This window comes from Rhinoderma darwinii, unplaced genomic scaffold (assembly GCF_050947455.1).
Source record: "Rhinoderma darwinii isolate aRhiDar2 unplaced genomic scaffold, aRhiDar2.hap1 Scaffold_57, whole genome shotgun sequence".
NCBI lineage: Eukaryota > Metazoa > Chordata > Amphibia > Anura > Rhinodermatidae > Rhinoderma > Rhinoderma darwinii.
The window spans coordinates 66,694-80,050 of NW_027464122.1; the positions used below are offsets into that span (position 1 = coordinate 66,694).

The following is a 13,357-nucleotide window of genomic DNA, read 5'->3' on the forward strand; positions in this document are numbered from 1 at the left end:
TACTCTATTTGGGTGCGCAGGCTTACTTTGTTGTGTGCTCACTTGGCAAGGTCGGCATTAATGAGTGAAATGTATACAGTACCTTAGGAAAATACAGTGTGAGAAAAAGATGTTAACAGGAGCGCTCCCTAGAGTAATACCTTGAAAAAAAATGTCAACTAGTCTTCTCACCTTGTGAACCTCTTGGTTGATAAGAACATCGACTGGATGCAGTTGTCTCTCTTTTTGTAGATTCTTGTTCTTCTGACACGGAGTACAGTATGTCTCAGGCTGGGGGATCTCTTTGCTGGACTTTGTTGTATGGTGGTGTACGTTCGTCCTGATTATGACCTGTTTTTGTAGCAGGAAGATGTCTTTCTTGTTTGGATGTTACTCCACGGGTTACCCAGCCTACTCATTCGTCAATGAATCAGTTACAATGTCCACAATTGATTACACAGGTATAATATAGATTTCATGATAGTTCATTGGAATTAAAACAAATTCTTTTTATGTATTTGTCTATCCATTTTTATTAGAAATACAATAAATATATTGAGGTATGTTTTTATTGACATGTGTTGCTATCAGCCAGACAGGAAAAAAAATATAAAAGGCCTTGGGAATCTGTAGAGGCAGCTGTTCTACAGGAAAGGGAGTGCAGAGACCCTACCAAACAGGACGAGGGGAGGAAGTCCATTGCCAGGCATCTGAAGAGACTTGCCATTAAACACCCAAAACCATTGTACTTCACCGCAGCCCTGCGAATCATGGACAAGGCTTCATTTTCAAAGACTTCTGGACAGTTGTCTTTTAATTGGATGGATCTTAAAAACCCCTTCTGGACAGTGGGGGATGGGAAGGAGGAGGTGTGGACAGATGACATTCCGGCATTCTTAGATGGACATTAGTGGTTCATATCTGCTGCCTCTTTAGCGTAGAGACCTTGATCTGGCACATCCCTTTCCATGGCTGACGTTCTCGACACCAGGGCTTCCTCCTGCTGATGTTGTACGGTACATTCCCTTCAGTTCTGAAACAAGAATAAATAAAATGTCCTAGTGAAGAGTTGCTCTCTTGAAGATATTCCCCGTGACCCACACCAAGACCCTTTGTCTGCCAGGTAGGTAGATAGTGCGTTCTATGTTCAACTAAGTTAAATAAATTCACAAGTAAATCTGCTCAACTTTAAGATGCGGTTAACACAAAGGTTTCAAAACGGGGACAGATAGGGCGCCAAGCGATGGTAGAATTTTATTTAAATACGCGTTTCTGGCACGACTTGTCCCTTTATCTGATCTTAACCTGACGAAGGGACCAGTCAAGTTTAGTCCCGGACCAGTCCAGTCCAGAAACACAGTCAAAATAAAATGGGCTTTACTTTACTGTCCCCGTGTGAAGTATTTGTGTTACCCGCCGCTTACCAATTTTTAAAGGGGAACTCCAAGAAAAATCTGTCATGCAATCAAAGGCGCAGTGCCCACCCAAACTACATCGCAGGATTTTATTTAAAAAATTGGCTGTTATCTATTGGATTACTCCAATATGTAAAGGCCAATATTACTATCAGCTCCTGGCTCAACCAGCAGAGGTGGGGTCCGGAGCCGAATGGGACCCAGAGCTGCTGAAGGAGCGGAAAGTACATAAAGGGGATTTGTCCGGGGTCTGAATACATTTTAGGGTTTGGTATTAAAGGGGTTTTCCAGGCTTTATAAAAATTGTAATTCAAACTGAAAATTGCACCATTTAGCAAATACCCACCTTCTAATTCTCTGCGGCTCCAGTGCCGGCGGTTCACAATCCCCTGCCGGCCTGTTTACATAGGCTGGACCAGTGATGTCCCGTATCGGCACATGATCGCACTAGTCAATCACTGGCCACAGTGGTCACGTGCCATACTTACTTAGATCACTTCTGCAGGCGATACCCTCCCTCTATACTGTCCCTACTGCAAGGTTTTTATAGTGAGGACAGAATACAGGGAATATCTGGTACACAAAGCGTATTCTCACTAACCCTGCCCCATGACAAGCCATGCCCAATGAACCACGTTCTGTCAAAGGTACGCACTGTCAAGTCCTGTCTCAATCCATCTGAAACCGAAGTGTCCCTAGAAAGAAATTCCAAATATTGTCAACTATGCTCTATTAGGGTATAGTATGAAGAATCAGTGCAGTAGGGTATATATACTACTATATACACAAAGCTGCCATGTGCTGAACATTGCAAAACACACTTTTCATAAAAGAGCGTTAATTCCAGTCCTGCAGTCACCCTGATGACCTTATACTGTGCCAGTACTTGAGGTAGGTGTGCCCCTTTATATATTACTTGCAGCCAGAATTGGCACCAGGATTATCAGCTCATTGACGAATTCTTGAGGTCACATTTGATTCTTGATGTCACCAGTCTGAACCAATCCTACACCACTTGCTCTTTATAGAATTTTCAGAAAAAAAAATACCCCTAGCAATAAATACTGCATGTAAATAATATTCTCATTACAGTACAACAACAAATAAATGGAAACAGCGCCATATCCCTATTAGGTCCCGCGGACATCATAGAGGTGGTCCTTGACTTCCAGTCCTGCAGTCACCATGAAGACTTTGTGCTGTCAGTGCAGGCAGAATAAACCTGACATGGTGACCATGTAATGTTTTATATGTACTACTACTCCCTGTACTGACTGATAGTAGAGAGAATGGACTAAGCTGAAGGATTCCCGACTCTTATCAATTCTTTAAATAGGGAATATGCCCTGAATACTAACCCCAAATTTATATTACATTTATAGTAGGACAGATTTACTATTCAAATTGAGCCAGAATTATGGCGTACATGTTGTGCGCCATATTTATTAATTGTTTTAGACACATTTTGCGGCGTGCTTGACAAGGGGCGTGGCCTAGAATAAAGGGGCGTGTCTTAAACTAAGCCAACCAAGAGGTGGTATAAGGAAGAGAAAAGTGTCTAACATGTCTAGCAAAATCTATCATACATCGTGCACCACTGTGATAAATTTGGCGCAATTTCTGACTTCCTTGTATCAGTTTACACTGTGTAAAACTCAGATAGTTTTAGGCCCCATGCACACTAACTTATTTTTGCGGCCGCAATTCACCCGCAAATCTGCAGGTGAATTGCGACCCCATTCATTTCAATGGGCCCATGCATACGACCTTGGTTTCCACGGTCCATGCATTGCCCAGGAACCTGGACCGCAAAAACAACGGACATGTCTTATTACGGTCGTGTTTTGCGGTACAGGCTCATAGAAAACAATGCACGCGGTCATATGCACGGCCTGCGATTTGAGGGCGGCTGTGGGTGACACTCCGCGGACGTACGAGCCGTAAGTCACGGTCAATGCACCTCACTACGGTCGTGTGCATGAGGCCTTAGTAAATCTGCACCATGGTAATACCAGTGACAGCCCGCTCTTTCCCGGTGGGGTACAGTCCTCCGCACATCTTCATCCACGTCTCATCTTGTATGTGCCGGTTACTTTTCTCCTTATACCTGAGAAGTAACAAAAATAACATCAGAAACTAAAAAAACACAATTCCAAGTATTTCTCCCCATTTCTAAAAATAACATTTCCGGCAGGTGAATAATGGAAAATATAAAGATATAAATATATTCAGGCCTATGTGTCTGTCCAGGGGGTCAGTGAGGGTCCTGCCTGTTATATGTGGGGAGGTCTTGCTGCACAATAACGGAGGGGAAAATGTCTGTACATCAATATATATTTGTCTCTAGGAGCCCCTACAAAGTCTCAGTGAGGGCCCTGTCTGTTATACGGGGGGAGCTTGTATACAGCGTTAGTAACAGGCATGTCACACCACTATAGATATTTTGGGTGCCGGTTCTTCGACCTCACTGTCCATAATTTAATTAAACACCTTAAGAAAATGGATCATCACTAAGAAGTTTTATTTAAAGGGGTACTCCCATCTTACTATTTCTCTGGGACTCACACCTATGTGGAAAACGGAGGTCTCTCCCTGACCCTGTCCTGCTTTGTTCCCAGATCCCTGTCCCGTCTAATGGCTGCTGATTCCAGGTGGAGAATGACTTGGGATAGGCCTCGCACGTCCCTCTCTCTATTCTGTTCTATGGAAGTTTCGGAAACAGCTGAGCGCTGTTGAACTATTTGCGTAACTCCCATAGTACAGAACGGAGAGAGCTGCGTGCATGCGCATAGGTGGATATCACATAAACGTCTGAGATGGAGAAAACCCTCTAAAGAGATTATTTCATTAAAGGGGTTGTACATAATTAGAAAAATAGAGCTGATATCTTCCAAAAACAGAGCCACACCTGTCCACAGGTGATGTGCGGTGTGTGGACAGCTTAGCCCTATACATTTCAATACAGAAAAGCTGCAATACCACACACAGCCTCTGGACAGAGGTGGCGCAGAGCTTCCATTTGGGTCATAGAGAGGGTCTCCAGCGTGATACCCCCCTCTATGATATCTAAATACCCTTATAGGGCATTTCAGGTGTAACCAGAAGTTAAGGTGATACAAAAAAATATTCCATACATGAGATTTCCTTAATGGAGATATTGTAACAATAATTACTGAAAATATGTAATTGACTTTTTCCTCCATTGTAGGAATAGAACCCGAGAAGCGACGTTTTGGACTACGGAACAGTCGATCCTCCGGATGAAATGCTGTGTGGTTGGAGCGTAGTCCCAGGAGCGCTGGTGTTGATGTGCTGATCCATGTTCTTCTTATCTGGAGCTTGTATACAGAACACGCGATCCTTCTGGTCCGACCTACTAACATATATAAGCACAGCCTAAACACACACGTAATGATATATAATGACATAACATTAACATAACATTAATATGTATCAGCCCTGATACGTCAGTCTCATCATATTTCTGGGGTCCCCGCACACAGGATATACGTTACCTCCTGTGATGATGTCACTTCCCTGTATTTCCTGTATGACATGGCTGCTCTTCCTCTTCCCGTTTCCCTTTCTGATGTATTTCCTCTTCCTGTGTGATAAGACGTGTGCTGTTGCCTCCTGCTGTGTATAACACGAGATGTAACATGTCTTATAAAACATGTCAATAATAATCGCAGAAAGCGAAAAACATTTTGTTTATTTCCATTCACATCAATGGTTATTTGTTTGCAGCCGTTTTTCTGAGCCATACTTGTCTGTTTTTAGAATCAACTACAGGGAGATTTGAGATGTGGTTTGAGAATTTCTTTCCTATGTAAACGCCACCAATAAGGACAGCTAAGAAGCCTCAGTTATCAGCGAGCGACCCCATCATTAGACTAAGCAGAGTGCCCCCATACAGTGCCAGCAGAGTATTGTCCCTTAAACAGTGCCAGTATACTGCCCCCTCATAAACAACACTACCAGCAGAGACCCCTCAATAAACCATATTGCCAGCAAAGTGCCTCCAATAATTAGTGCCAGCAGACTGCCCCCAATAACCACTACAAGCAGAGTTCCCCCTCACAAATAGTCCCAGCAGAGTGCCTTCCTTTATGCAGCTACATCATGTAAGATCTTCCCTAGTTTGGAAGTCTCCAGGACAATCTGGGAGAGAAGACAAGTGTGATGTAACCTGGTTGCAGTGTGTAAATGTAGCCTGAAACATCACGTGTAGCCCCTAAGTCTATGTTCACATGTTACATATTTATTGCAGATTTCCATGGTCAAATTGACACATAAAGTATGAATGTGAATAGGGTTCTAGAAAACTGCATAAACTTGCAGCAGTAACAATCTGCAGTAGATTGTAATGCAAAGGATGCACAGCCAAATATGCTGCAAAAGCCACATGTAATATATGGAGAAATATTAGGCCTAGTTCACACAGAGTTTTTTTGGAGCGTTTTTTTAAGTGGAAAACGCATCGAAAACCGCACCAAAAAACGTCCGAAAACTAATCTTATTGATTTCAATGGGATGCAGAGGCGTTTTTCCCACGAGAAAAAAACACTCACAGGAAAAAGCAGCGTCAAGCCCTTTCTTCAAGCGTTTCCGTCTCTGACCTCCCATTGCCATCAATGGGAGGCAAAGAAAATGGTTTTCGCAGCATTTTTGCCTGCGGTGCTCAATGGCTGTGGTCGAAAAATGCGTAAAAAAAGCGGCAGAAGGAATTTTGAGGCAGATTTTTCCACCTGCAAAAAACTTGGTGTGTAAACAGGGACTTCGTGTCCACATGTGACCTACTCTATCCAATCACAGCTGTAATTCCAGCCAAGGCTGCCTAAGATTATGTTCACACCCCCCACTTCTCCTGCGGTTTGGCCGCTGCAGCCCGATGAGGAGGGATTATAACTAGAAATTGTGGATATAAAGAACATGCAGAGGTTTCTGTGTGACAGTCTAAGGGCATGACCAGACGTGGCGGAGTTCTGCATACACTGTCCCCATCAATGCCGCACATAATCTGCGTTGCAGATTCTGTCGCGGCTTTGCCTAAAATGGGCATTAAATTGATGCGGACTGGCCGTTGCGTATTGAGGGGGAAAGGGCTTCCCTTCTCTCTATCAGTGCAGGATACAGAGAAGGGACAGCCCTTTCCCTAGTAAAAGAAAAATAAATTCATACTTACCCGGCCGTTGTCTTGGTGACGCGTCCCTCTTTCGACATCCAGCCCGACCTCCCTGTATGACGCGGCAGTTCATGTGACCGCTGCAGCCTGTGATTGGCCTGTGATTGGCTGCAGCCGTCACTTGGACTGAAACGTAATCCCGGGAGGCCGGACTGGAGGAAGAAGCAGGGAGTTATGGGTAAGTATGAACTTCTATTTTTTTTACAGGCTGATGTATATTGTGATCGGATGTCACTGTCCAGGGTGCTGAAACAGTTACTGCCAATCGTTTAACTCTTTCAGTACCCTGGACAGTGACTATTTACTGACATCGCCTATTAACGCTCCTGTAATTACGGGTGCACACACGTAATCACCCGTAATTACGGGAGCCCCATTGACTTCCTCAGTCTGGCTGTAGATCTAGAGATACATAGGTTTAGCCAGAATGAAGAACTATCATGTTAGTAAAACCAGTACGCTCCGCAGCACACATAACATCTGCGGACTTCATTGCGGAATTTTCACTCTCCATTGAAGTCAATGGAGAAATTCCGCAATGAGTCCGCAACAAGTCCGCTACACGTCCGCAACAGCCAGTGTTTGCTGCGGACACCAAATTCCGCACCACAGCCTATGCTCCGCAGAATTGTCCGCAACGTGTAAACGAACCCAACTAAAAAGCTGTGGAAAGCAATGGAGAAACGTGTACGCTGCGGATTTCCGCTGCAGACTATCCGCAGCGGAATTGCAGAGCAATTCCGCCACGTCTGGTCATGCCCTAAGGCTCTGTTCACATCTGCATTGGGGTCCCGTTCTGACGTTCCCGTCAGAGGTTTCCGTCAGAACAGGACCCTGAGCAGACACAAACTGACACCGACGGAAACCAGGGGTTTCCGTTTCCATCACCATTGATTTCAGTAGTCGACTAAGCTATTGCTTCCGGCAAAACGAAGGGTCCGGAGCACAAAAGAGACAAACGGAAACCACGGGCACCGGCTCCGTCACCATTGAAATCAATGGTGATGGAAACGGAAACCCCTGGTTTTCGTCGGTGTCTGCTCAGTGTCCCGTTCTAACGGAAACCTCCGACGGAACGTCAGAACGGGACCCCAACGCAGATGTGAACAGAGCCTAATATGGATGAGAAAGGGGAGGTGGGACTACTCATTTATTATGCCCTGATACTGAACTGGTATTACTAGTATTATACCCTGTTTTATGAACTCTACCCGCTGGAGTACCCCAAAGATGCTTGTACCACTGATCGAGGTGCTATGTGTTTTGTAGTAAAATTAAATTGGTATTTGATTATTTTTTTTACAGTTAATATTTATTAAAAATTCTGTTTTAAAGTTTTTTGCCTGGCAGTGATAGTTTGATATTTGTCCAAAACCTATTTAGTTCCATTTTTCATGGATATTATGAGGTGGGACGACTCACCTAACCAGTATGTACCTGACGGGAGCTGCATGCGTCCATCTCATCAAGTCTCCGATCTCCTGGCAGCTCCACTTTCTACAGATCCTACAATGAAAATCTATGCAAAAAGTTTACACCAAAAAAACAGAAAATTCTACTGTGGAACCAGGATTGTTGTTGTGTGGCAGGGCTGCACCTCGCCCTTCTGCTGCCGGAGGTAAACAGTGAAATAGCGCCACCACCTGCATCACCATAGAGTGGCCATGTGGGGTAGAGAAAAGATAGCAAAGAAAATATAGAAAACCTTTATGTTTACATGTAGTAGAAATCTATTTAATACAAGTGAATAATATTTATAAAAATCGTAATCACATAGAAGTCTATGGGGTCGGGTAATACCCGGCCATCACCGGGATGTGTCCCGAGTGATGGCCGGGTTTTCCGGCGCTTGCGCTCTATCTCCTCCTCCTCACAGCGCAGAGTGCATGTGAGGAGGAGGAGTTGATGCCATTCTGACGAATGGCATCGCTGTACACTGTGTTGCAGGGCCGGGGTGTACAGCAGGTGGAAGGGAGCGCTGCGCTGGCTCCCTTCCCCTGCTTGTTTTAAAAGCACCCTGGCCCGGCAACACCTTCGATGGCGCCGCTAGCAGCTGCTGCGGCTGCTACTACTGCAGCGACGCCACTATCGCAGAGCAGGGAGGTATCTCCCCGCTCTGCTATGTGCTAGCCGCACTTTAGCTCCTTGAAGGAGCGGAATCCCCGTGTTTTCGGGGATTCCGCTCCTGGACAGAGCGCTTGATGTCTCTGTCCATATCTGGGCAGTGACATCAGGGGAAACTCCTGAAGCGGAATCCCCGAACACATGGGGATTCCCCTTCAGGAGTTGCCGCTGATGTCACTGTCCAGATCTGTACGGCCCGGATGCAAAACTTTATGCAAACCGGCCGGGCAGAATGGCCGATTTTACCGGCCGGCACTCGGGCTCGGGCGCGACCCGGTCGTGTGAATCCCGCCTTAGGCCTCATTCACACGACAGGGTCCGAGTGTCGGCCGGGAAAATCGGCCGTTTTTGGCCGATTTTCCTGGCCGGTTTGCATCCGTTCCGATTCCGTTCCGGGCCGTGTTGCTGTTTTTACCGGCCGATTTGGACCCGATTTGCACCCGTTTTTTTCCCTGACTGTTTTTTAATCGGATTAATTTTTTGCACTTTACTTATTTTTTTATTATTAGGTTCTGTCCCTCAAAGGTCAAAAAAGACCTTTTTGGAACTTTTAATATTTTTTTTCTTTCTTTTACACCATCTTTTCCACTGTAACTGGAGTTGCACAGCAGCCCCAGTTACAGGGGAAATCAGCCCTCTCACAGTGACGATTGTCACTAATAGGATTGTGCTAGGTCTAGTAAGACCCAGCAGCAGTCTGTCACTAACGGCACCCGGCGATCATGTGACCAGTCACATGATCACCGGGAGGAATAGAGACAGCACCGCTGCTGTCTCTATTTCTATACACAGCGTTCATTGAGCGTTGTGTAAAAAGACATCGTAGAAGACAGAAGCAGTGAAAGCTGCTTCTATCCTCTCCTCAGGGTCCCCGGCAGTCACGGACAGCCGGAGACCCGACATTCAGCTGCCCGATCGCGCGGGCAGCAAGTTAAAACCCGAGCCGTAAAAAGTCTATGGCTCGGGTTTTAACGACCCTGACCGCTGGCTGTGTTTTTACGGCTCGGGAACCGTAACAAGCAGGGGAAGGGAGCCAGCGCAGCGCTCCCTTCCACCTGCTGTACACCCCGACCCTGCCACACAGTATCACCAGCGTAGCCATTCGTCCGAATGGCATCAACTCCTCCTCCTCACATGCACTCTGCACTGTGAGGAGGAGAGAGTGCGCGAGTGACGGTTGACCCGGCCATCACTCGGGACACATTCCGGTGATGGCCGTGTATTACCCGGCCCCATAGACTTCTATGGGAGCCGGGTGGCCGGGTACCCGGCCAAATATAGGGCATGTCCCATTTTTTGACGGCCGGTTTTCCTGGCCCGTCAAAAAATCGGTCGTGTGAATAGCCCCATTAGGGGTCTATTATTCCTAATGCAGCCGGGTGCCGGCCGATTTATGAACGGCCGGCACCCGGCCGGGAAACCCTGTCGTGTGAATCCCGCCTTAATTCTGCAGTGTATTACTGACATACCTACCTACCTGCACTCATTATATTACACTCATCCATTATATACCTACCTGCATTCATTATATTACACTCATCCATTATATACCTACCTGCACTCACTACATTACACTCATACATTATATACCTACCTGCACTCATTATATTACACTCATACATTATATACCTACCTGCACTCATTATATTACACTCATCCATTATATACCTACCTGCACTCATTATATTACACTTATACATTTTATACCTACCTGCACTCACTATATTACACTCATACATTATATACCTACCTGCACTCATTATATTACACTCATCCATTATATACCTACCTGCACTCACTATATTACACTCATACATTATATACCTACCTGCACTCACTATATTACACTCATCCATTATATACCTACCTGCACTCATTATATTACACTCATCCATTATATACCTACCTGCACTCACTATATTACACTCATCCATTATATACCTACCTGCACTCTTTATATTACACTCATCCATTATATACATACCTGCACTCACTATATTACACTCATCCATTATATACCTACCTGCACTCATTATATTACACTCATCCATTATATACCTACCTGCACTCACTATATTACACTCATACATTATATACCTACCTGCACTCACTATATTACACTCATACATTATATACCTACCTGCACTCACTACATTACACTCATACATTATATACCTACCTGCACTCATTATATTACACTCATCCATTATATACCTACCTGCACTCACTATATTACACTCATACATTATATACCTACCTGCACTCACTATATTACACTCATCCATTATATACCTACCTGCACTCATTATATTACACTCATCCATTATATACCTACCTGCACTCACTATATTACACTCATCCATTATATACCTACCTGCACTCTTTATATTACACTCATCCATTATATACATACCTGCACTCACTATATTACACTCATCCATTATATACCTACCTGCACTCATTATATTACACTCATCCATTATATACCTACCTGCACTCACTATATTACACTCATACATTATATACCTACCTGCACTCACTATATTACACTCATCCATTATATACCTACCTGCACTCATTATATTACACTCATCCATTATATACCTACCTGCACTCACTATATTACACTCATCCATTATATACCTACCTGCACTCTTTATATTACACTCATCCATTATATACATACCTGCACTCACTATATTACACTCATCCATTATATACCTACCTGAACTCACTATATTACACTCATCCATTATATACTTACATGCTGGCCCTTTAAGAAACGGCCTGGGCCAGCGCGCACTTGGGATCCGGCTGCCGTGAGCAGGAGACATCAGTGGACGTTAGCGACCTCGTGGTGGAGGAGGCTGTCAAGCAAGGTACAGGATCCAGCGACGGAGACCACTGGCAGGAGAGGGACCTGCCGCCAGCGTTACAATAACTTTACCCCAGTCCTCTGCAGTCCAATCAATATACTTAAAACAGGATGTCAGTCTGTCCTTGATGTTTTTCTTGGAGAGAAGTGGCTTCTTTGCAGCTCTTCTTGACACCAGTCCAGCCTCCAAAAGCCTTCACCTCACTGTGCGTGCAGATGCACTGACAGATGTCTGAGGAAGCGCTGCACTGCTGTTGAACCGATCCCATAGCTGAATCCTCTTTAGGAGAAGGTCCTGGTACTTGCTGGAATTTCATGGACACCCTGAAGCCTTCTTCATAGCAAATGAACCTCTCTCCTTGAAGTACTGGATGATCCGATAAATGGTTCATTTTGGGGTAATCTTACAAGCAGCAATGTCTTTGCCTGTAAGGCTCTTTTGATGCAAAGCAATGATAAGCAAGTTAACGACATCCACCGGGATCCGTTATATGTCAATGTGGTGATGTATCTAGACGACATCAAGATTTTCTCACCCGCTTTGACTACACATTGGAAACGTGTTCGACAGGTCTTTCAACGGTTGCTGGAGAATAAGCTCTGTGCAAAGTTGGAGAAGTGGGTCTTCCAGAAATCCTCCCTTCCCTTTCTAGATTATATAGTCTCTGACCAGGGATTGAAGATGGACACCAACAAAACATCTCCTGTGTTGAACTGGCTTTGTTCTCAGGGTCTCCGTGCAATTCAACGCTTTCTGGGATTTGCACATTTCTACCGGCAGTTTATTCCCCACTACTCTTCATTACTGGCGCCTATTTCAGCTCTTACAAAGAAAGGAGTGAATGCCAAAAATGAGACCAAAGAGACCAAATTGGCATTTCTTCAACTCAGTCTGTCTCTGCCGCCCCTATATTGCAGCATCCGGACATCTCCAAGCAATTCTTCTTTGAGGTGGATGCCTCTACTATCGATGCAGGTGCAGACCTGACGCAAAAAGGTCTTACCGGCAAGACTGTCACTTGCGGCTTCTTCTCCTAGTTATTTTCTCCTGCCGAGAAGAATTACTCTTAGAGATCAGGAGCTTCTGGCCATTGAATTGGCATGGGAAGAGTGGAAACATCTGCTAGAAGGGGTCATGCATCCTGTAATTATTTTCAGACCACGAATATTTGGTCTATCTACAGACCGCTCAGCAGTTGAATCCGCGCCAGGCCAGGTGGGCGCTCTTCTTTGCCTGATTTGAAATTCTGTTACATTTCCGTCCTGCCGAAAGGAATACTAAGGCTGACGCTCTGTCTCGGTGATTTGAAATTCATTTGGTTTTTATTTTTCCAAAGTACAATACAAAAGTATACAACATCCCAATGATACAGTCTCACAGTGTTGTATACAGAACACAGAAAAAGCTTGCACCTTTAGATATCAGAAACGTGCCTCGGACGTTGACATACTGACATATTAACAGACAAACAAACATAAAAACAGACATACAAAAAGTGGTGGTGATAAATACAAGCAATTATACATATGAGATGTCAAAAAGGAACAGGATGATGCAGGATACGAAAACCATGTATAAGTTAGCACAGATACATTCACAGAGTGACAGAGTTCTTGCGGAGCAGAAGTTGAACATGGGGTAACTCCGTCCAAGGGGCCCATTGAGACAAACACTTCTGCCTATAACCTTTAGATGTAGCAAAGTGCAATACGTAATAGAAGTGAAGATAAACCCTGTTTAGCACCTCCGAGAGATTCAGAGCCTCAGCTGTTTTCCAT

The 13,357-nt window shown here is 44.7% G+C and overlaps 1 long non-coding RNA gene across 3 annotated transcripts; it reads right to left on the reverse strand.

The window, feature by feature from the left end:
- Window positions 1–505: 505 nt before the first annotated feature.
- On the reverse strand, window positions 506–8,483 carry LOC142724075 (uncharacterized). 3 transcript variants are annotated; one of them, XR_012875926.1, is made up of 5 exons: window positions 8,017–8,483; window positions 4,910–5,030; window positions 4,568–4,770; window positions 3,407–3,501; window positions 506–1,012 (listed from the first exon to the last, which is right to left on the reverse strand). It is a non-coding gene; the product is annotated as an uncharacterized LOC142724075 (long non-coding RNA). The 3 variants fall into 3 exon arrangements; XR_012875925.1 differs by having other exon boundaries at window positions 8,002–8,483; XR_012875924.1 differs by lacking the exon at window positions 8,017–8,483 and having other exon boundaries at window positions 4,910–7,387.
- Between the last annotated feature and the right edge of the window lie 4,874 nt (window positions 8,484–13,357).